The sequence below is a fragment of the Panthera tigris genome, chromosome B3 (assembly GCF_018350195.1).
Source record: "Panthera tigris isolate Pti1 chromosome B3, P.tigris_Pti1_mat1.1, whole genome shotgun sequence".
NCBI classification, from domain to species: Eukaryota; Metazoa; Chordata; class Mammalia; order Carnivora; family Felidae; genus Panthera; species Panthera tigris.
Genome location: NC_056665.1, coordinates 142246128 through 142267136, shown reverse-complemented (window position 1 = coordinate 142267136; position 21009 = coordinate 142246128). Strand labels below are relative to the sequence as shown.

Genomic DNA, 21009 nt, shown 5'->3' with positions numbered 1-21009 from the left:
GGACAATTTTAAAAAAGAGACTTGAAGTCTCAAATCTAAATACAGAATTAATCTCACCTCAATATAGCTCTCTCATTAATATCCTCAGCTTTTCCTATGTGCATTAATCAATGTGTTTCACACATCCCATATTTAACACTGAGATACAGCTGCCTTCCTTAATTATATTTTACACTTTTTAATAATGCAGTGAATAACCTTAAACCCACTTAAACTGAGAAAAAAACTTCAACTATTACTTACATTAATCTCCATCCTCCCTATTACACAGAGGCAAACGTATGCCCATGGAGCATCATCTCTAGGCAGTTCATTCTGAGGAGTGCAGAACAAAGCAGATGATAAGGAAAACTGAAACATAATCTGGATTGATCCTTGCTTTCTATATTTCATTTACCCAGTATTTAAGTATTTATTATTTTTTCTTTCTAAATATTTTCATCTTATAAAAACTCAATCACTAAAGCAACTCTCACTTAGGCATGTCTATATAACCGTGTGCAAAGAGATGACCTTTTTATCTATTTATTTAATGGGCAACAGTGTTTTCAACTTTTAGTAATAATATCATCTGCCTTGCCACATGTGTTTGTCTTTGGACAATTCCTCACCCTACTCTTCCTTATATGTTTATTTATATCTGCTTGATGGTTTCTATCATTGATCCATTAATAATAACAAATCTGTAGCTATGAAAAATTACAGGAATAAGATTTTATTCCTGGCATCTCTCTGTGGAGAACAATTTCAACAGAAGGAACAGACCAAATGATTATGTTCTGTGTTGGACCTCAGAGTTTCAGACATATAGTTTCATTGTCCATGACTCCTACGCCACTGGCCATCATTGGTCCACGACTGAGTCGCTTACTTCATTTCCACTTTTTACAAATTAAATAATTAATTCATTGATAATTATAAAAATAATACATGGTTCACAAAAAGCCAAAAATAAGATCCTTGAATATCCCTAACATCAGTTTACAGAATCATTATCCAAATGGACTGTTACTCTTGTCTCAATCAACCTCCATCCTGTACATTTTTTATTGATTAACACGGTGTTTCCTACCACATTCATCATGAGGCCATGGATAATTTTTTATTAATTTAGTACTCTTCCATGATACCCTGATTACCCTTAAACAAATGTCCCATTCCAAGATAGCCACTTTGACCAGGTTGGCCTTCACCTCTTTCCATACTCAAAGGAAGCATGACAACCTTGATCACAGCAGAAGCTGAAATCAGTTCAAGCATCTGTTCTGAAGAGTGACAAGCAGACAAGATGACAAAAATATCGAGATATTCTCTCCATTGATTCATATATCCCCAACTCCTTGCTCGTACCATTTCGGCATTGATGACATTATTGTGATTTTTCCCTTAATAAATCAACTGCTGAAGCCATAACTGACTCAGTAACTATTATTTTCCATTATCCACCTCCTTCTTACTCAGACATAGACACGTGAATCTTTTATTTTCCATTCTGACTTACATTAACATTTTACCTATTATATATTTTGGCAAGGGGCAATGCTTCGCCCTCTTCATATTTATTCGTTTATATGTTATTAATCCTATTTATTTTTTATAATGGTACGTTTAAACGTTCATGTACACAAAGGCCAAGAACATGAACTCACTTATGCCTGACATCTCTCTAAAGGATCACTGCAAATGGGGCAGGGGGGGCGGGGGTGGGGTGGGGGAAGGACTGGATTTCTTCTGTGCTGGACCTCAGAGTTCCAGACCCGTAGGGTTCATCATCAAAGACTCATATGTCAACACCTGCTGTCATTTATCCAGGTATGTCCCTGATTATCTTCAATCATGTGCACATAGTTTATTGATTATTTCATCAGTTCACTAATAATAATCAAACAATACCTAGGGAGGGGTCGCAAAAACGATATAGGTCCCTTGAATATCTCAAATATCGTCTACAGAATTCTCGCTGACAATGTATACCATTCATTAATTGACCCCAATGTTTCCTACATAGATTAATTAACATAATGCTTCATAGTAACCTCATTCTAATTATTTGCCAATGCCGGCAATCATAAATTATATTTCATAACTTTTTAATAAGGCGGGGAAAACCTTTTTGAAAAACCACAAAACCAAGAAAAGAATTTTGACTATTACTCACATTGTGATCCATGCTCTTACCACATAGAGGCAAACATAGGGCTCATGACTATGGTGGAAAGTCTAATTCAGCCAAGTGCGACCATTCTAAGGGGTACAAGACAGAGCGGATGATAAAAAGATTGAGACCTTGGGTTCATTCATCCCTGTGTTCCAACTTTCAGTCAGTCATTTAGGTAGGTAGTGGTTTGGGACAACATATATTTCATTTTCTAGTAAGTAAACAAACCATATCGATCTTGCCCATGCCAAAGAAAATAAACACTATCACTTAACACTGGCCATCCACTTTAGCCAAAGAGGTAACACCCTCATAACCATCTCTTTCCTAATGGATACCAGTTTTTGTAATATAATTAATATATTACTATATTATAGTAATTTTTGCCTCACCACATATTTTCATAACTGGACAAGGCTTCATATTCTTCATTTAAATCTGTTTACACATTTGCGTATTAATCATTTCATTGATCCAATGATAAAAATAGGATTTTATCCAAGGATAAAAATAGGACATAATGACCAAAACCACGATCTTTATATATTCCTGATCTTTGCCTCTAGACAACATCAAATGGGGACAATGAACTAGATTTCATCTGTTTTGGACCTCAGAGTTCCAGACACGTATTCATCGTATACGACTCATACGCCACCAGTGGTCATCATCGATCCAATATTGTCCCTGTTTGTCACCATTTGTTTCTAGATTATTTATTGATAAATTCATAATTCAGTAATCACAATTTTAAAAATATTCGCAGAAACCCACAAAGAGCCTAGAAATCCCTAGGATCTATTTAGAATCATTCTCATGTCAATATCACTTTCATTAATTATCCTCAATTTTTATTATATTCATTAATCAATATAATGCTTCATACTAATCCCATTTCTCTCAGTGGGCTATTCGGATTTCATCAGTTATACTCTGCAGTTTTCAATAATTCACTGAACACCCTGAAACAAAGACTGAAACTTTGACTATTACTCACATGGTCTCCATGTTCCTAACACATGAATGCAACCCGAGATCACGTGACCGTGGAAGAATCCTTAAATCTCGACGGGTCCCATTCTAAGGAGTGCAAAGTAGAGCAGAAAACAAAAAATTTCAGGTCCTATCTCCATTGATTCTTCTGTAACGCATTTCATTTATTCATTGGGACGCTCGTTAATTTTTCGTAATGAGGTATTTGTTTTAGCTAAAGAAAAGCTTCAGCTTGACACTGACCAAGAACAATACAAATGCCTCTTATTTGTCAGTGCCTATATAATTCTTAAGTAAAAAAGGCAAAAATGCTTATTCCTTTTAGTGCTTAATGAGCAGGAATGTTTTCAATTTTATTAGCAAGACTTCCGTGTCACCACATATATTCCTAGCTGGACAGTGTTTCACCTTATTTATCTGTATTTTACATTTTTACTGGTTTGGTTGCTGGTTTATTTATAAGAATCAATTTGAACATATGAATCTAAAATAAGAAGATGCGCTTGGTGGAACGACTGGGTGGCTCAGTCGGTTAAGCGTCCGACTTCGGCTCAGGTCATGATCTCACAGTTCATGGGGTCGAGCCCCATGTTGGGCTCTGTGCTGACAGCAGGCTCCAGCCTGCTTGGGATTCTCCCTCTCTCTCTGCCCCCATCCCCTGCACTCTCTCTCTCTCTCAAAATAAATAAAATAATCTCTAAAAAAAAGCATGTGAGCTTTGCATATTTCGACATTGACCCATGGGATCGTTTACGACAGAAAATAGGCTACATCTTACTTTATGTGGACTCAGAGTTACACAGGTAACACTCACGTGTACAATTCCTACCCCGCCAGTCATCACCACTGGCCTGTGTTTGGACCTTTTTCTCTTCATCTGTCTCTACACTTGTAATGATTGAATTGCTAATACTTCGATAATACATATAAATACGCAATTCATAAAATCACAGAAAAAGACCCTTGAATAAACCTAACTAACTTCTATCTGTAGAATCATATAACACATAGATTATATCTTTCGCTAATCAACCTCAGAGTTGCACGTTATCAATGAACGAACATTAATATTTCATATCACATTTGTCATTGGGCCATAGTTAATTTTTTGATGGTATTTATTACTTTTTGATAATACTGTGAGTGCTCTTAAATCACCCACACCAAGGGAAGATCTTTGACAGTTATTCACCTTGGTGTCTTTTCTAACACAAAGGTAACATAACAGTCTTAATCACCATGGATACTAAAACCAGCTCAATGAATTCGCTCTGAAGATATGATTAAATATGAGACAAGCAGACAATGTGATAAAAGATTGAGTTATTGTCTCCATAGTTTCCACCATTCATTTACATAGTCATTTGAGCATGTATTAGTTTTTGGTAATATTTATTTCTTTTTCTCCTTAATAAAATAAACTTCAAACTAATACCTGACTGACAGACATACTGATTATTACCTATCACTGTCTAAATCACCCTTAGTCAAATACATAATATACACAGTCCTTTTTTTATCCATTCCTTACACTAATATGTATTTTCCTTAGGATATATTTTATTTTGCTTATGAAAAAAGGTTCATTGTTCCCATCTTTAGTCATTTATATATGTTTATTTATTCTTCCATTGACACTTTCATAATAATATTTTAAAGCTTCATGAACTCAAGACCAAGAACAAAATCCTTGTACATTCCTGACATCCATCTATAGGTTCCCTTCATAAAGGAGGCTGGACCAGATTCCATTTGTGTTGGACCTCAGAGTTCCAGACACATCTCCATAATATACGACTCATATATATCACCCATTGTCACTGGTGGGTCCAGGACTGGCTTTCTTTCTCCATGACCACCTACATTCATTCATAGTTTAATTCATTAATAAAGAAATATAAATAAATCACACGAAGAAACAAGAATAATATTCTTTAGTATCTCTAACATCCATCTACACAATCATTTCCACTGAGACCTAATTCCTCTCATTGACTCAGTTTAGTGTTTCATATATGCGCTAATCAACAGTGTTTCATATTAATCTGATATTTAACACTGGTATGTCTCACCTTCTTTGATTTCATTAAATAACTTTTTCAAGTATTTATTTCAATTCCACTTAGTTAACATTCAGTGTAACTGAATGTAACATTCAGTTTCAGGTGTACAATATAGTGATTCAACACTTCCATACAAGACCCGGTGCTCATCACGGGTGCCCTCCTTAATCCCCATCCACTATTTCACCCAACCCCCGCCCACCTCTCCTCTGCTAACCATCAGTTTGTTCTCTACACTTAAGAGTCTGTTTCTTGGTATGCCTCTGTCTCTCTCTCTCTCTCTCTCTCTCTCTCTCTCTCACCCCCTTTCCATGTTTGTTTTGTTTCTTAAATTCCACATATGATTGAGATCATATGGTAACTGTTTTTCTCGGACTGACATTTCGCTTAGCATAACACTCTCTAGCCCCATCAATGTCAATCCAAATGGTAAGATTTCATTCATTTTGTATGATTATATTTAATGCTTTTTAATAATACAGTGAAAATCTCTTCTAAAACAATAGTCTAGCCAAGAAGAACACAGAACGTTACTCACACTGGTCTCCATGCTCCCCAAAACATGGTGCACCCGACCAGGGATGATCTTCTATCAGCTGGAACACATCCATTCTGTGGAGTACAAAAGAGCAGAAGAACAACAACAACAAAAAGATGAAGACATCCTCTCCCTTGGTCCTTAATTCCACCTTTGTTTATTCAGCCATGGGGTCAATTAGTAAGTTGTGATCATATCTATCTTACGTTCTCTTAAGTGACCAAATAACATCAATATTGCTGCTGACAAAGAGTATGAACATGGACCGCTACTCATACTCAGAAAAAGGGGAAACATCCTGTACCATTTATTTTCATTTACCATCAATGTTTGCAAAATACATTCATTGCACTTCATATCTCACCACATATTTTTATAATCAGACCATGCTTTACTCCCATCACCTTTATTTATTTGTAATATGTTTATTGCTATTTTCACTGATCTGATTATATTTGTAGAATAAGAACGAATAAAAGCCAAGACCAAAAACAAGACCCTCGTATATTCTGACATCCGTACAGGCCCATTTCAACAACGTGGAACAGATCTGTTTTTGTTGGACCTCAGAGTTCCAGACACATAGCATTCATCACACATGACTCCTATGCCATCATCAGTCATCATCATTGGTCCAGGACTGGCTTCTTTTTTCTATCTGTTGATTGGTATGTTTATTGATTAACTACCTAATATAGAAATAAACACAAGTCGCCACAATAAAAATCACAAAATCCTTGAATCGCCTTAACATCTATCAATAAGATCATTTCCACTGAGAATGAACTCTTTCATTAACTGAACTCAGTGTTTACCATATCGGTTAACATCATATTGGTTCACATCGGTGATAATGCGATATGGGTATGTTTGGGCTTCTTGATTACCTTAAACACTTTTTAATAATACAGTAATTTGAAAAAGCCAAAACATTCAATCTAAGAGAAGCACATTGACTACGACTCACATTGTCGTCCAGGCTCCCAAGACGCAGATGCAAAGCACACAGCTGCTATAAATCTGAAGACGCGTGAATGACCTTGAGTGCATCCATCCTGAGGAGTACAGAGCAGAGAGGACGATAACACATTACGGCCTCCTCGTCATTGATCCTTTGCTTCTGCATTTCACTTCTCAGTGACCTAGGCAAGCCCTCATGAAGAGTCTCCCGTACATATTTCATTTTCTCTTAAGAAAATGAACAACGTAGGGCCGCCTGGGTGGCTCGGTCGGTTGAGCAACCAACTGCGGCCCAGGTCATGATCTCACGGTTCGTGAGTTCAAGCCCCGCATCAGGCTCCGTGCTGACATCTCAGAGCCTGGAGCCTGCTTCGGATTCTGGGTCTCCCTCCCTCTCTGCCCCTCCCCCGCTCATGGTCTGTCTCTCTCTGTCTCTGAAATAAACATTAAAAAAAAAAAGAAAGAAAATGAACAACTTAGACGTTGCCCCTGACCCAGAAAATGAACACTGACTATTATTTATTTTGTCTAGATGACCCTTAGCCAAAGACTTAACAGTCTTGTAACCATTTATTCCTTGTCGGACTTCAATCTTTTCAAATTTATGAATACTATGTCTTGCCTCACCACATATTTTTATAATTAGAGCATGCTTTGCCGTATGGATCTTTGTCTATTTGTTGCTTATTTTCATTCCTCCAATTATAATAACGGAATGAAAATGCATGAACAAACACAGAGGCCAAAAACAAGATCTTCGCATAGTCCTGACTTCTGCCTGCAGCATCCTGTCAAACAAAGAGAATGCCCAGTTGGACCTCAGAGTTTCAGACACACATTATTCACCATCATCCATGACTCATACGCCACCAGCCGTCATCATCGGTCCAGGATTGGCGGGCTTTCTCTCCGTTCACTTCTAAACTGTTTCTTAAGTCATTCATTCACATACAGTGGATATTCTTAAGCAAATCACCCAAAGCCACACAAGAACTTTGACTATTACTCACATGGGTCTGCACGCTCCTAATGCATACATGCAACCAGAGAGCTCGTGGCCATGGACGATGCTCACATCACCCCAAGTGCATCCATTCTGAGGAGTACAAAGCAGAGAAGTTGATAAAGAAACGTAAGCCCTTATCTACACTTACCTTTCCTTTCCACATTTCATTTACTCAATTTTTATGAGTATGTTAATTTTTCATTTATATATATAGATATATATATACATACATATATATGTTTTTTTTTCTACTAACAAAGGGAACAACCTTGAACTTGTAACTGATCCAGAATTTAAAAATTGATTTTTAATTACCTGTGTCTGCGTAATTCTTAGCCAAAGAAGTAATACCCTTGATCATTTTCTTCCTTTTTTTTTTCAATTTTTTATCTTGAAGAGAGAGAGTATGCTCACGAGCAAGGGAGAGGAGCAGGAGAGAAAGAGAGAGAGAAAGAGAATCCAAGCAGGCTCCAGGCTCTGAGCTGTCAGCACAGAGCCTGACACGGGGCTCGAACTCACGAACTGCAAGATCATGACCTGAGCTGAAGTCGGACACTTAACCGACTGAGCCACCCAGGTGCCCCACAATCCATTTATTTCTTAATGGGCATCAACGTTTTTAATTTTTATTAATAGTATGTCCTGCCTCACCACATACGTTCATAATTGGACAGTCCTTCATTCTCTCTCTATTTATATTTCTTAAATGGTTCTAACATTGATCCACTTACCGTCCATGACTTGTATCCCTGTATCCCGTCCATGACTTGTATACCACCAGCCATCATCCCTGGTCCATGTTTGGGTTTCTTTTCTTTTTTTTTTTCTCTTAATTTGTGTCTATATTTGTTATCCATTGCATCATTAGTTGTCTGACAATAATAAAAAATTAGATGACTTACAAAACAACCTCAAGGGCAAGATGCTTGAATGTCCCTAGCATCTGCCTATACACCCATTTCCCACATGGACTATGTTTCTTCTGTTAATCAATCTCAATGTTGCACATTATCAATCAACATGTTTTATATCCTATTCGTTATTGGACAATAGTCAACTTTTTTACTAATGTAATAATTTTTAATAATACTGTACAAGCCCTTAAACAAATGATCTGAATGAAAACGAGATCTTGGCTGGTACTGACTTTAGTCTCTTCTCTGACACAGAGGCTATGTGATAATCTTGATCGCGCGTAAACAGAAATCAGCTCCAGCCTCCCTTCTGAAGAGGATGAAGCAAAGAAGGTGCTAGAAAGATTGAGACATCCTCTCTATTGATCAGACTTTCCACCATTCATATACAAAGTCATTTAGGTACTTATTAACTTATAATAACATTTATTTACTTTTCTCTTAATTAATATTAATCAAACATAAAACTTATATGCGACTCAGTAACCTCTACTTATCACTGCAGATAATAAAATGCTGAGACAATATTCCCATTAATACCTACTTTTCTGATTCGTTTTCTTAGTCACTTGGGTATTTATTATTTTATAGTGGTACTTCCTTCTTTTTCTCTTGGTAAATGAACCACTTGAACTCACCACTAACTCAAAGCAAGAACATACTATTACATATCATCATCTGTATTCTCCCTACCCAAAATGTAACCCCCTTGATCTCTTTATTAATGAAGTCCAGTGGTTCCAAGCTATATTCATAGTAATTCTTGCCTCACCACGTATTTTCATAGTTGGATATGCCTCACTCTTTTCACCTTTATGCACCGACATATTTGTTCCTCTCATTTATTGAGTAAAATAAAAGCAAAATGGCGGCACCTGGGTGGCTCAGTTGGTCGAGTGCCTGACTTAGGCTCAGGTCATGATCTCACCACTCGTGAGTTCAAGCCCCGCATCAGGCTCTGTGCCGAGAGCTCAGAGCCTGGAGCCTGTTCTGGATTCTGTGACTCTGTCCCTCTCCGCCCCTCCCCTGCTCTCTCTCTCTCTCTCTCTCTCTCTCTCTCAAAAATAAATAAATATTTTAAAAAGTTTAATTACAAAAAGAAATAAAAGCAAAATCCACAAAGCACCAAAGACTAAGAACATGATCCTTGACTATTACTGTAATCTCTATATAGGCTCACTCCCACAGGTATAAACACTTCAATCCCTTTTTGCACGGGACCTCAGTACATCATAGATGTTTTGATCATAAGGTATAATAGATCAGAATGCATTCCATTCGCATCATTGGTCCATGGTTTGCCTTTCTCGTGTAATTTGCATATTTATATATCTAGACCACTCCCATCAGAACTAAGACACTGACTACTAGTTCCATCTCCTATGTGCTTCGTCCTCATAACAAAAATAGTTTACGACTTTATCAGTTAAGGAGTGTTTAGGGAGACACTGAAATAGAAATTTAAAGAGTTATAAAAAGGAGTGACATGGATTTGATCTATTTTTAAAATCATCCCAAGTAGGGGAGGTGGGTGGGGGATGGGAGAAAGAGGTGATGGGGATTAAGGAGGGCTCGTGTTGTGATGAGCCCAGGATGACATATGGAGGTACTGAATCACTATGCTGTACCCCTGAAGCTAATCCTACACTGTACGTTAACTAGCTGGAATTTAAATAAAAACTTAAAAAATAAAATAAAATCATCCCAAGTAATACTACATCAAAGTAATCATAAACTTTAGGAGAACCTGGGTGGCTTAGTTGGTTAACCATCTGATTCTTGATTTCAGATCAGGTTATGATCTCATGGTTCATGAGATCGAGTCCTGCATTGGGTTCTGTGCTGACAGCATGGAGCCTGCTTGGGATTCTCTCTTCCTCTCTCTCTGCCCCTCCCCCACTCGTTCTCCCTCTCTCTCTCTCAAAATAAATAAGTAAACATTATTTAAAAATTAATCATAAACGTTGGTTCCTCATCATTGGAGTCTACACAGAATGTGTAATCAGTTCAGGTGCATCCGTTTGCAGAGCATAAAGATGATGTTATTAAAAGAATGAGCTATTTTCTCCATTGAATCATGCTTTCTCCTTTCATTTGTTTGAAGTTTCAGATATTTATTAATTAATGTATCTATTACCTTGCTCCTTGTTTTTCATTATTATTATTATTATTATTATTATTACTTAGTTTCAAGTGTGGAGTTGAGTGATTCAACACCTCCCTACAACACTGGGTGCTCATAGCAGGAGCACTCCTTAATCCCCATCACCTATTTTACCCCCCCCCCCCACCACCTCCTCCCTGGTAACCACCAGTGTGTTCTCTGTAGTTAAGAGTCTGTTTCTTAGTTTTCCTCTCTTTTTTGTCTTAATAAAATAAACAACCTGGTACTTACCACTGATCCAAAGCAAGGGCATTAACTATTACATACATCTGACTTAAAGCAGTGATTCTCAAACCGTTGTTTCTAAATGACGCATTATCACTGTGCGAACATATTTGCAATGCAGATCCTTGGATCCCCACCACCCCCCCACCCCCGACCTTGAATCCTCCCAAAGCAGAAATGCTGAGGGTGGGACTGGAAATCTATAGTTTAACCACTCTTGCAGGTGATTTTGGTGCTCACTCAAGTGAGTTGTAGTACGCCAACCCAGAGGGGTTAACCTTTAACCTACTGATTTCTTAATATACTGCAATGTTTCCCAATTGTATAAACAAAAATGTCAACCTTGCAACATTTTTCCAAATTAATCCAGCATTAATTACTCTCTTCATCTATTACCTATCTACCTACCTATCTGTCATCTACTGGTTTTGTTCATTTATTCTCTTAGAATAATGCAATAAATTCCCAGGATTCCATCATCAGATTCTTCCAAATTACTGTCTAGCTATAGATTTATTCTCGCGGATGTAATATACCAAATCTCCTTTTGAAATGAACTTCAATAGTACAGAAGTGACTTAACCACAAGACACATTCAGAATGCATTCCATTCACATCACTGGCCCTTGCTTGGCTCTTTTTTTTTTTCATGTTTTTATACAAATTCCAATTAGTTAACATATAGTGTAGTATTAGTTTCAGGAGTAGAGTTTAGTGATTCATCACTTACATAGAACACCCAATGCTCATCCCATCAGGTGCCCTCCTTAATACCCATCACCCATTTAGCCTATCTCCCCACCCACCTCCCCTCCAGCAACCCTCAGTTTGTTCTCTAGAGTTAAGAGTATGTTTTATAGTTTGCCTCTTTGTTCTTGTCCCCCATGCATCATGTCCCCCATAATGCTGCTTTAAACATCAGGTACATGTGCCTCTTTGAATCAGTATTCTTGCATCCTTTGGGTAAATACCTAGTAGTACAACCGCTGGATCATAGGATAGTTCTATAACTAGAACTATAGATCGTAGGATGGTTAATTTTTTGGAGAACTTTCCTACTTTTTCATTTAACTTGTACATTCTTTAAAGATATAAGCACAACCATGAACCCACTATCCACTGCACATACAAAAACTACACCTTACATCTTTCTATGAGTTGCTTCATTGAATTAACAACTTAGATCTCTACCACAGAAGAATGTTTATACACTGTGGTACAAACCCAAGAAGGAATTATAAATATTTATGAAAATGAATGTAAAATCTTCAAACCTTAAAAAAAAACTGTATCGATAGATTTAATATTCATTCATTCATTCTTTAATTCATAAACACATTGACAAAACTATTCACTTTAAACCATAATGAAAACTGTTTAATGAAACCCAGACTAAAAATGCTGTTGTGTGTTACCTGTGCAGTTCCCCTGACTCAACCTGGAGAGAGCTGAGATTTGTTTCTTACGAGGGACAAAACGTGAATAGAACTGATGGACCATGCATCACCGCATGCTTATCACTGGCCATGTGCTTTGTTCCCTTTTATATTATTAAGTTATTAACTTATTTATTAATCTATAATGATAAAATGTGTACTGTTGTATACAAACTTGGGATAACACTAATTAATAATAACTGTTTCCAGCTGCTCACTCTCATAAATGACAAAGGACTACATACTTTTTTTCCAATTTTACTGAGAAATTATTGATAAATATAGTTGTATCTATTTGAAGTGTACCATGTGGCTTTTGATTTACATATACACTGTGGAATGATTACCAATGGAACACAGTGAAGCCAGTTGGATTGATCATAACTTGTTATATGACTCAATTTTGTCACTGGTTCATGCTTGAGCCTCCTTAATATAGTTAGTTGATTATATTATATAAACTTTCCCCCTATTTCTCAATTAAAAAAATGAAAACAAAAACACTTGCAAGCCAAAGACAGCACAGAACGTGAACATCAACAATTACACACCTCTGTCCACACATCCCTTCTGATGAGGTGTAAACGCCTTCATAAATTTTTAATGGACTTCTGTTCCTTAGAAATGGATTGGTAATGATGTTAGTTTCATTACATATGCTATAGCTATTCCACATTTGGCCCTATTTTCCCTTCCTTCATTCATACATTTTTAGTTATTATTGCATTGATTAATTTTTAATAAGCAGTCAATATTTGTGAAACTCAAAAGCCCAAGAATAATATTCTTGAATATCTCTAACTACTGCTTACAGGACCATTTATCACAGAAGCAATGGACTAGATTTCTTTTTGGACTGGATTTGCATTGAATCACAAAGTTGTAGATCAGCCTTCTTCAACCTTGCCTCATATGCTACTGGCCCTCAGTATTGGTCCAGATATCACTCTTTTTCTTCACTGAATTATAATTTTGTTAGAGATTAATTCACTAATTCACTAATAAAAAATACCCACGAGATTTTTAAAAATAGCTTTAATACCCCTAACTTCGGTACATAAAATCATTTTCTACAGGGAAAATAGTCTAGATCTGCTTTGCTAACTGACCTCAGTATTGAGTATGGATTAGCCAACATGCTCATTTCAAACTCTTTATCATTAGTGCACGGTTGGCAGGAACTAATCTGTAACATCTGTCTATAGAATTATTTCCCCGAGCAATTCATTTCTTTCATTAACTGACCTCAATGTGTTGTATATGGATTAATAAACACAACGCTTCACGTTAATGGCATTTGGGGGCAATGGTTGGCATTCGCTGATTATATTTCACATTTTTAATACCACAGCGAATACCCTTAAACAAGCCTCCCAAACTGAGAGAACACTGACTCTTACTTCTCTTGATTTCCACTCTCTAACACATAGATGCAGCCATAGAACTTGTGATCATGGAAGATGCTTAAGTCAACTTGAGTGCATCCACTCTGCAGAGAACAGAGCGGATGATAACAAAAAGCTAGACACCTAATTTCCACTGGTCTTTGCATCCCATCTTTCATTTAGTGGGTCATTTCGGGAATCTGCAGTTGGGAGGAATGTTTATTTAATTTCTCCTAATAAAAGAACAATAATGACCTTGCCGCTGACATGGATTATGAACATTGCCAATTACTATTTAACACTACAGCTATACAATCCTTAGCCCGAGAGGCAACACCTCTGTATCATTTACTATTGGTGGATGGGAGTGTGTTTTCAATATATATTAATAGCATTTCTTGTCTCACTACATATTTTTGTAATTGGACAATGCTTCATGACCTTAATCTTTGCTTGTTTGTACATTATTGATTATCTCCTTAAAAATAGAGAATGCATGAACATAAACCCAAAACATGATCCCTTTAAATTCATGGTATCTGTCTAATGGTATCGCTTCACAAAGGGCACTGGACTAGATTGCCTTTCATTGGGACCTCAGAGTTCCAGACATGTATTCATCGTATAGGACTCATACGCCACCAGTGGTCATCATCGATCCATTATTGTCCCTCTTTTCCTTCATTCAGTTGTACGTTATTTATCGACTAATTCATTAATTCACTAATAATAATTTTAAGACCCTCTTATTCACAAAAACACAAAAAGAGGCTTCATATCTCTAATCCGTCTGTAAGATCATTTTCACTCTCATATAGGAGACAAAAAGGATCGATGTATGGCTCTCATTAATTAGCGTTTTTCGTGTATGCATTAATCAATACAATCAACCCCTTTTAATCGATAGAATCAATTCCATAGTTGCCCCTGCTTGATTACAATTTGTACCTTTTAACGACATATAGTTAACATCTTAAAAAAAAAAAAGGGACACTAGAAAGACAAACACTTCAACCACTACTCACATTGGTCTCTATGCTCCAAACACACGTACGCAATCAGAAAGCACGTAACCATGGAAGCGCCTGAATCAGCGTGAGTGTGTCCATTCTGAAGAGTACAGAGCAGAGCAGACGATGAAGGACACTGGGACCTTATCCCATTGCCTCTTGCGAACCACATTTCATTTACTTAGTCATTCAGGTACCTGTAAAATGTTCGTGATGTAGACTTTTGTTCTCTTAACAGAGGAAACAAACTCGAGACTAACCCAGGAAATACAACTGACTCTTACTTATCAGAGTTTATATGATCCTTAGGCAAAGATTCATTCATTTCTTGGGAGGCATCAGTGTCTTTTTTCATTGTTATTGGTAATATTTCTTGCGTCACCCATGTTGGGCAATGTGTAATATTCTTCTTCTTTCTCTATTTTTTATTTGTTTAATGGTCCCATCATTGATCCACCAGTAATAATAAAATCCAAATCTATGAACCCAAATAAAAACATGATTTTTGTATATTTCTGATACCTGTCTATAGTATCATTTCCAAGAGAGGAACTCAGCTAACTATGTTTTGTGTTGGACCTTGGAGCTCCAGACATTCATCGTTCCTAATTAACATGCTACCAGTTGTGATCACTGGTCTATATTGGAATGTCTTTTTCTTCATTCATTTCTACATTTATATTGAATAGGCTATTAATTCATTGATAATAATATAATGAATATATGATTTCCAAACCCAACAAGAAGATATTTGAATATTCTGATCATAGTCCATAGAATCATTTCCCACATGGACTAACTATATCTCTTTGAGTAATCAACTTTAAGGTTGATTGGTTAACATATTCCATTATTGAAGAATTAATATAATATTTCATATATATTTACATGTGGACATCATTAAATTTTTATTATATTTATTCCATTTTAATACTACCATAAATACCTTTAAACAAATGACCCAAACGAAGACTAGAACTTTGACCATTGGTCACCTTGGTCTCTTGACAATCTTTACCATGACAGAAGCTGAAATCTCCTTGGGGCATCTGTTCTGAAGAGTAGCCAGCAGAGAAAATGATAAAAAGACTGAGACATTCTCTCCACTGATTCATTATTTCTAGCCGTCATATACGTGGTCATTTGGGTATTTATTTATTAATGGTAACATTTAGGTTATTTTCATCTTAACAAATTACACATCAGAGTTCTGACTCAGAGAAGTAATGATTACTTATCATAGTCTATATCAGCCTTAGTCAAAGATGTAGTACACTTAATCCATTTAATATCAATTTCAATTCATATTAGTATTATTTCCCATACTATGCATTTTAAGAATAAACACTACTTGAGTCTCTTCCTCCTTATTTTAACTTATACATTTATTTATTCCTTCATAATAAGATTTTGTGAAATTCACGAACCCAAAGACCAAGAACAAGATCTTTGTATAATCTTGACAAGTGTCTATTGAACCACGTCAAACAGAAGGAATGGACATCAGATATGACTCATTCGCCACCAGTGGTCATCAGTGGTCCAGCCTTGACTTTCCCTTTCCTTCCTTCTGTCTTTATTTGTTTATTCCTCGATTCATCAATTCACTGATAACAATAAAATAAATATCTATCTATCACAAATACTCAAGGACAAGAGCCTTAATGTCCCTAATGTCTATCTATAGGATCATTCGCCTCACTGAATATGCCTCCTTCATTAAATATCTTCACTGATACAAATACCTGTTAATCAACAGAACATTTCATATCAAGTCCATATTTATCCTCAAAGCACTGGCTAGGCCTCTTTGAATATACTTAATACCATTTCACAATGTTACAATGAACACTCTAAACGAACAACCCAAACCAAGAGATAGATTTGACTAGTCCTCACCTTGGTCTACATGCACCAACATAAGGACCACCAGTGGAGCCCCTGTTGACAGCCAAGTGCTTAATCAGTTCACGTGTGTGCACCTGAGGAATAAAAAGCAGAGCACATAACAAGATTGAGAGACGCTCTGTGGATGTGACTATTTTAACTTCACTTAGTCTGTCACTTAGGAATATAGTACGTTAGGGTCATATTTATTATTTTCTCTAAACAAACGAGGCAGTATCAAACCTGACACAGACTAAGAATGAGAATGTTGACTGTGATTTACTGTCTCTATCATTCTTAGCCAAAGAGGTAAGACACTGGAAACACATTTCTTAATAAACTTCAATATTCTCAATAAACGTTAATAATTTTTACAAAGAATAGACATGCTTCGCCCTCTTAATCTCATTTACACTTGCAGATTGATTCTACTTTTAGCCATTTATTACAGTAGAATCAAAAGTCATGAAAATAAACCAATAAAAGGGCCCTCCCCCCCCCCAACATCGGTACATAAGACCGCTTCACACAGAAGAGACTTTATTTGGTTTTTTTTTTTTTTTTTTTTTTTTTTAAACGTTTATTTATTTTTGAGACAGAGAGAGACAGAGCATGAATGGGGGAAGGTCACAGAGAGAGGGAGACACAGAATCGGAAACAGGCTCCAGGCTCCGAGCCATCAGCCCAGAGCCTGACGCGGGGCTCGAACTCACGGACCGCGAGATCGTGACCTGGCTGAAGTCGGACGCCCAACCGACTGCGCCACCCAGGCGCCCCGATTTGGTTTTTTAATTGGGCCTCAGAGTTTCAGACACATCATATTCATCATCCATGACTCATACGCCACCAACTATCATCACTGGTCCAGATCTAGGCTTCTTTTTCTTCATTCTCAGGTATGTAACTTCACTAATTCCTTAATCTATTAATGATAATTTTTAAAACCCTGGGATTCACAAAAACCCAATAATAAAAGCAGTGAATAGTCTACGTCTGCCTATAGGATCATCATCATCAACACTTCACATATGCATTAGCAAATGTTAGCGCCCATATTTATCAGTTCCCGTGTTTAGTGTTTTAAATGATATTTCACACTTTTAACAATACAGTGAATACCTTTTTTAAAGAAAAAAAACTGCTTGGGGCGCCTGGGTGGCTCAGTCCATTGAGCAACTAACTTCGGCTCAGGTCCTGATCTCACAGTTCATGGGTTCGAGCCCCATGTTGGGCTCTGTGCTGACGGCTCGGAGCCTGGAGCCTGCTTCGGATTCTGTCTCCCTCTCTCTCTGCCCCTCCCCCACTCGTGCTCTGTCTCTCTCTCAAAAATAGTAAATATTTAAAAAAAAATTTTTTTAATAAATAAATAGAAATTAAAAACTGCTTAAACAAATACAAGAACTGTAACCTTTACTCACATTCATCCCCATGGCCCAAACACACAGGAAATCACAGACCTTTTGACCGTAGAAAATCTGAATCAGCTGGAATGTGTTGATTCTGAGGAGTGTAACCCAGAGCGGACAATTAAAAACTGAAACTTCTCTACTAGTCTTATTTTCCTCATTTCATCTTTCCAGCTGCCTGGGTATTATTTTTTAACGACATGTACACATATGAAATTATAAGCATATATATCACAAAATTAACACCCGCAACCTGAGAATGACCCAGGCTTACAAACTTGAACATTGCTTCTCAGTATCAGCATCTACATGCTAACATCTAAGAGCTAACACCTTTGGTCCGTTTATTTCTCGGCCTGCATCAGGTTCCTTGGTTTGTATTAACAGAATTCCTTGCCTCACCAAATATATTCACAGGGGGTAAGTCTTTGTCCTCTATTTATTTACAGATTTTTTTTATTGGTTCTGTCACTGATCCATTTAGGTTAATAATGTAGAAACCCATGAATCCAAAATGACAAGAACCATTTCTTTGCATATTCCTAACATCGAACCGTAGGATCATCTGAAAAAAGAGGAAATAGGCTAGATTTCCCTTTGTGTTGGACCTCAGACTTCCAGACACGTAGCATTCATCGTGTAGGACTCCTACGCCACCAGCTGTCATCATCGGTCCGGGACTGGTCCACTTTGTCCTTTTCACCTCCATTTGTTCCTATGTTACTTCACCAATCTATTCATAGTAACTAAGTAAGTATCTATGAATCTCAAAGAGCGAGGACAAAAGCCTTCAGTATTTCTATCATTTTTCTTGAGAATCAGTGCCTAATTAAATACACTTCTTCTTCATTAACCACCCTCATTGCGGTAATGGTGGGTTGATCAACATAATGTCTCATACAGCTTCGACTTTGTCACTGGGCCATAGTTGACCTTTTCTCTTACATTAAAGACTTTGTAAATAATTCCAGTGACACCCTGAACAAACCCTCCAAACCAAGACAAGAAATTTGATGATTACGCACGTTGGACTTCATGCTCCCACACAAGAGGCTACCCTGGAGTGCCTAAAACATGATGGACGCTTAAATCGGCGCAGGTGTTTTCTTTCTGAGAAGCACAAAGCAAAGTAGGTATAAACAAGACTGAAACATGATGTCCGCCGTTCTGCACATTCCACTTTACATCGAGTCAATCATTTGGAAATACACTAATTTAGAATAATGTTTATTATTTTTTTATTAAAAAAGTGAGTAACCTCCTACTTGCTATAGACCCAGAATGAGAACTTCTCTATCACTGTTCACTAAAGAGGTGAGGCACGTGAACCATTCATTCTCCTTAATGGGATTCAGTATATTCAATACATTTGAATAGTTTCTATTGCCTCACCCCGTATACTGAGTGCATATGTTCCACGCTCCTCATTTTGGCTTATTAATATTTGTACCTTGATTCTTGAATTGATCCATTGATAGTAAAACAATCAAAATTCAAGAAAACAGTCTAAGAAAACAGTCCCTTTATATTCCTAACATCAGTCCATAGAAGAATGTCAAGCGGAGGTAAGAGACTGTATTTCCTTTCCTGTTGGACCTCAGAGTTCCAGACACGTAGTATTCATCGTCCATGACTCCTACGCCACCAGCCGTCATCACTGGTCCATATCTCAGTCTCTTCCTCTTCATTTTCTGGATGTTATTTCATTAATGGCTGAATTCACTAATATTAATTTTTAAAACCCTAAGATTCACCACAAAAATGAATAAGGGACCTTGAATATTCCATATCTGCCCATAGATTCATCTATCATATTGATATCTCTCTCTCTCATTCATTAGTCTTAGTCTATCATAAATGGGTTCATAAACATAATACTTGGTAATACTTCCATATTCATCATCGGCCATGGCTAGCCTTTTGAATTCTATTCATTCTATCAACAATACAGTAAATACCCCCATTTTTAAAGCCTGTCACATGAAAACATGAACTCGACTACTCACGTTGGGCTATGCACACCTGGAACACAGGTGCAACCACAGGGACTGTGACCATGGAAGAATTCTTCGACCAGCTTGCGTATGTCCATCCTGGGGAATACAAAACAGAGTATGTGAAATATGAGACCTGATCTGAAACGATTCTTCTTTTCCGCATTTCATTCATCCTATCATTTAGATATTTATTAATTTTCTTTCTGTTAACCAAAGGAACAACCTCAGATTCGAGACTGACCTAAAAACTCAAACTCTTACGTACGAGTTTTTATGACCCTTGGTCAAAGAGGTGACACTGTTGATACGTTTATTCCTTAAGGGGCATCAGTGTTTTCAATCTGTAGTAACAATTCTTGCCTTACCACATACATTTACAGCTGGACAATGCTTCACTCTCTTTTTCTTTATCTATTTGTTTATATTTCACTAGTGGTTCTATTATTGATCCACTTATAATAATAAATCTAAATTGATAAAGACCAGAGAAAGAACATGATCTTTGTATATTTCTAGTACGTGTCTACAGGAGCACGTCCAAAAGGGGGATCTGACTAATTATGTCTTGTGTTGGACCTTAGTACTCCAGGCACATATTATTTACCATCCATATGCACGTGCCACCAGTTGCCATCAGTGGCTCTGGTTTGGATGTCTTTTTCTTCATTCACGTCTGCATTGCTATCAAATAAATCATTAAGCCGTTAATAATAATAAAATAAACACGTGATTCCCAAAATCCAAGAAGATCCTTCCCAATGTCTAAAATCTCTCCATAGCACCGGGGCGCCTGGGTGGCTCCGTCGGTTAAGCATCTGACTTTGGCTCAAGTCACGATCTCACAGTTTGTGAGTTTGAGCCCCGCAT

General features: G+C 37.1%; 2 long non-coding RNA genes, 10 other non-coding genes and 2 pseudogenes across 12 annotated transcripts; all 14 read right to left on the bottom strand.

Annotated features, from left to right (window-relative positions):
• Nucleotides 1–243: 243 nt before the first annotated feature.
• On the bottom strand, nt 244–3227 carry LOC122239317. The gene is made up of 3 exons (XR_006218285.1): nt 3156–3227; nt 2159–2244; nt 244–315 (listed from the first exon to the last, which is right to left on the bottom strand). It is a non-coding gene; the product is annotated as an uncharacterized LOC122239317 (long non-coding RNA).
• On the bottom strand, nt 785–855 carry LOC122239934 (annotated as a pseudogene).
• LOC122239940 lies at nt 1737–1811 on the bottom strand. Its single transcript, XR_006219328.1, has one exon. It is a non-coding gene; the product is annotated as a small nucleolar RNA SNORD113/SNORD114 family (small nucleolar RNA).
• Nucleotides 2765–2836, bottom strand: LOC122239907. The gene has a single exon (XR_006219293.1). It is a non-coding gene; the product is annotated as a small nucleolar RNA SNORD113/SNORD114 family (small nucleolar RNA).
• A 1681-nt stretch (nt 3228–4908) lies between the features above and the next one.
• Nucleotides 4909–4983, bottom strand: LOC122239952. The gene has a single exon (XR_006219340.1). It is a non-coding gene; the product is annotated as a small nucleolar RNA SNORD113/SNORD114 family (small nucleolar RNA).
• A 769-nt stretch (nt 4984–5752) lies between these two features.
• LOC107180867 lies at nt 5753–20782 on the bottom strand. The gene is made up of 10 exons (XR_001511615.2): nt 20747–20782; nt 20152–20238; nt 19171–19255; nt 18158–18239; nt 16752–16834; nt 14868–14952; nt 8450–8590; nt 7723–7808; nt 6720–6807; nt 5753–5826 (listed from the first exon to the last, which is right to left on the bottom strand). It is a non-coding gene; the product is annotated as an uncharacterized LOC107180867 (long non-coding RNA).
• Nucleotides 6312–6389, bottom strand: LOC122239929. Its single transcript, XR_006219318.1, has one exon. It is a non-coding gene; the product is annotated as a small nucleolar RNA SNORD113/SNORD114 family (small nucleolar RNA).
• Nucleotides 7525–7602, bottom strand: LOC122239920. The gene has a single exon (XR_006219309.1). It is a non-coding gene; the product is annotated as a small nucleolar RNA SNORD113/SNORD114 family (small nucleolar RNA).
• LOC122239915 lies at nt 14433–14504 on the bottom strand. Its single transcript, XR_006219303.1, has one exon. It is a non-coding gene; the product is annotated as a small nucleolar RNA SNORD113/SNORD114 family (small nucleolar RNA).
• Nucleotides 15426–15493, bottom strand: LOC122239956 (annotated as a pseudogene).
• Nucleotides 16326–16397, bottom strand: LOC122239953. Its single transcript, XR_006219341.1, has one exon. It is a non-coding gene; the product is annotated as a small nucleolar RNA SNORD113/SNORD114 family (small nucleolar RNA).
• LOC122239921 lies at nt 17532–17606 on the bottom strand. The gene has a single exon (XR_006219310.1). It is a non-coding gene; the product is annotated as a small nucleolar RNA SNORD113/SNORD114 family (small nucleolar RNA).
• Nucleotides 18748–18822, bottom strand: LOC122239919. Its single transcript, XR_006219308.1, has one exon. It is a non-coding gene; the product is annotated as a small nucleolar RNA SNORD113/SNORD114 family (small nucleolar RNA).
• Nucleotides 19736–19810, bottom strand: LOC122239910. Its single transcript, XR_006219297.1, has one exon. It is a non-coding gene; the product is annotated as a small nucleolar RNA SNORD113/SNORD114 family (small nucleolar RNA).
• Nucleotides 20783–21009: the final 227 nt, after the last annotated feature.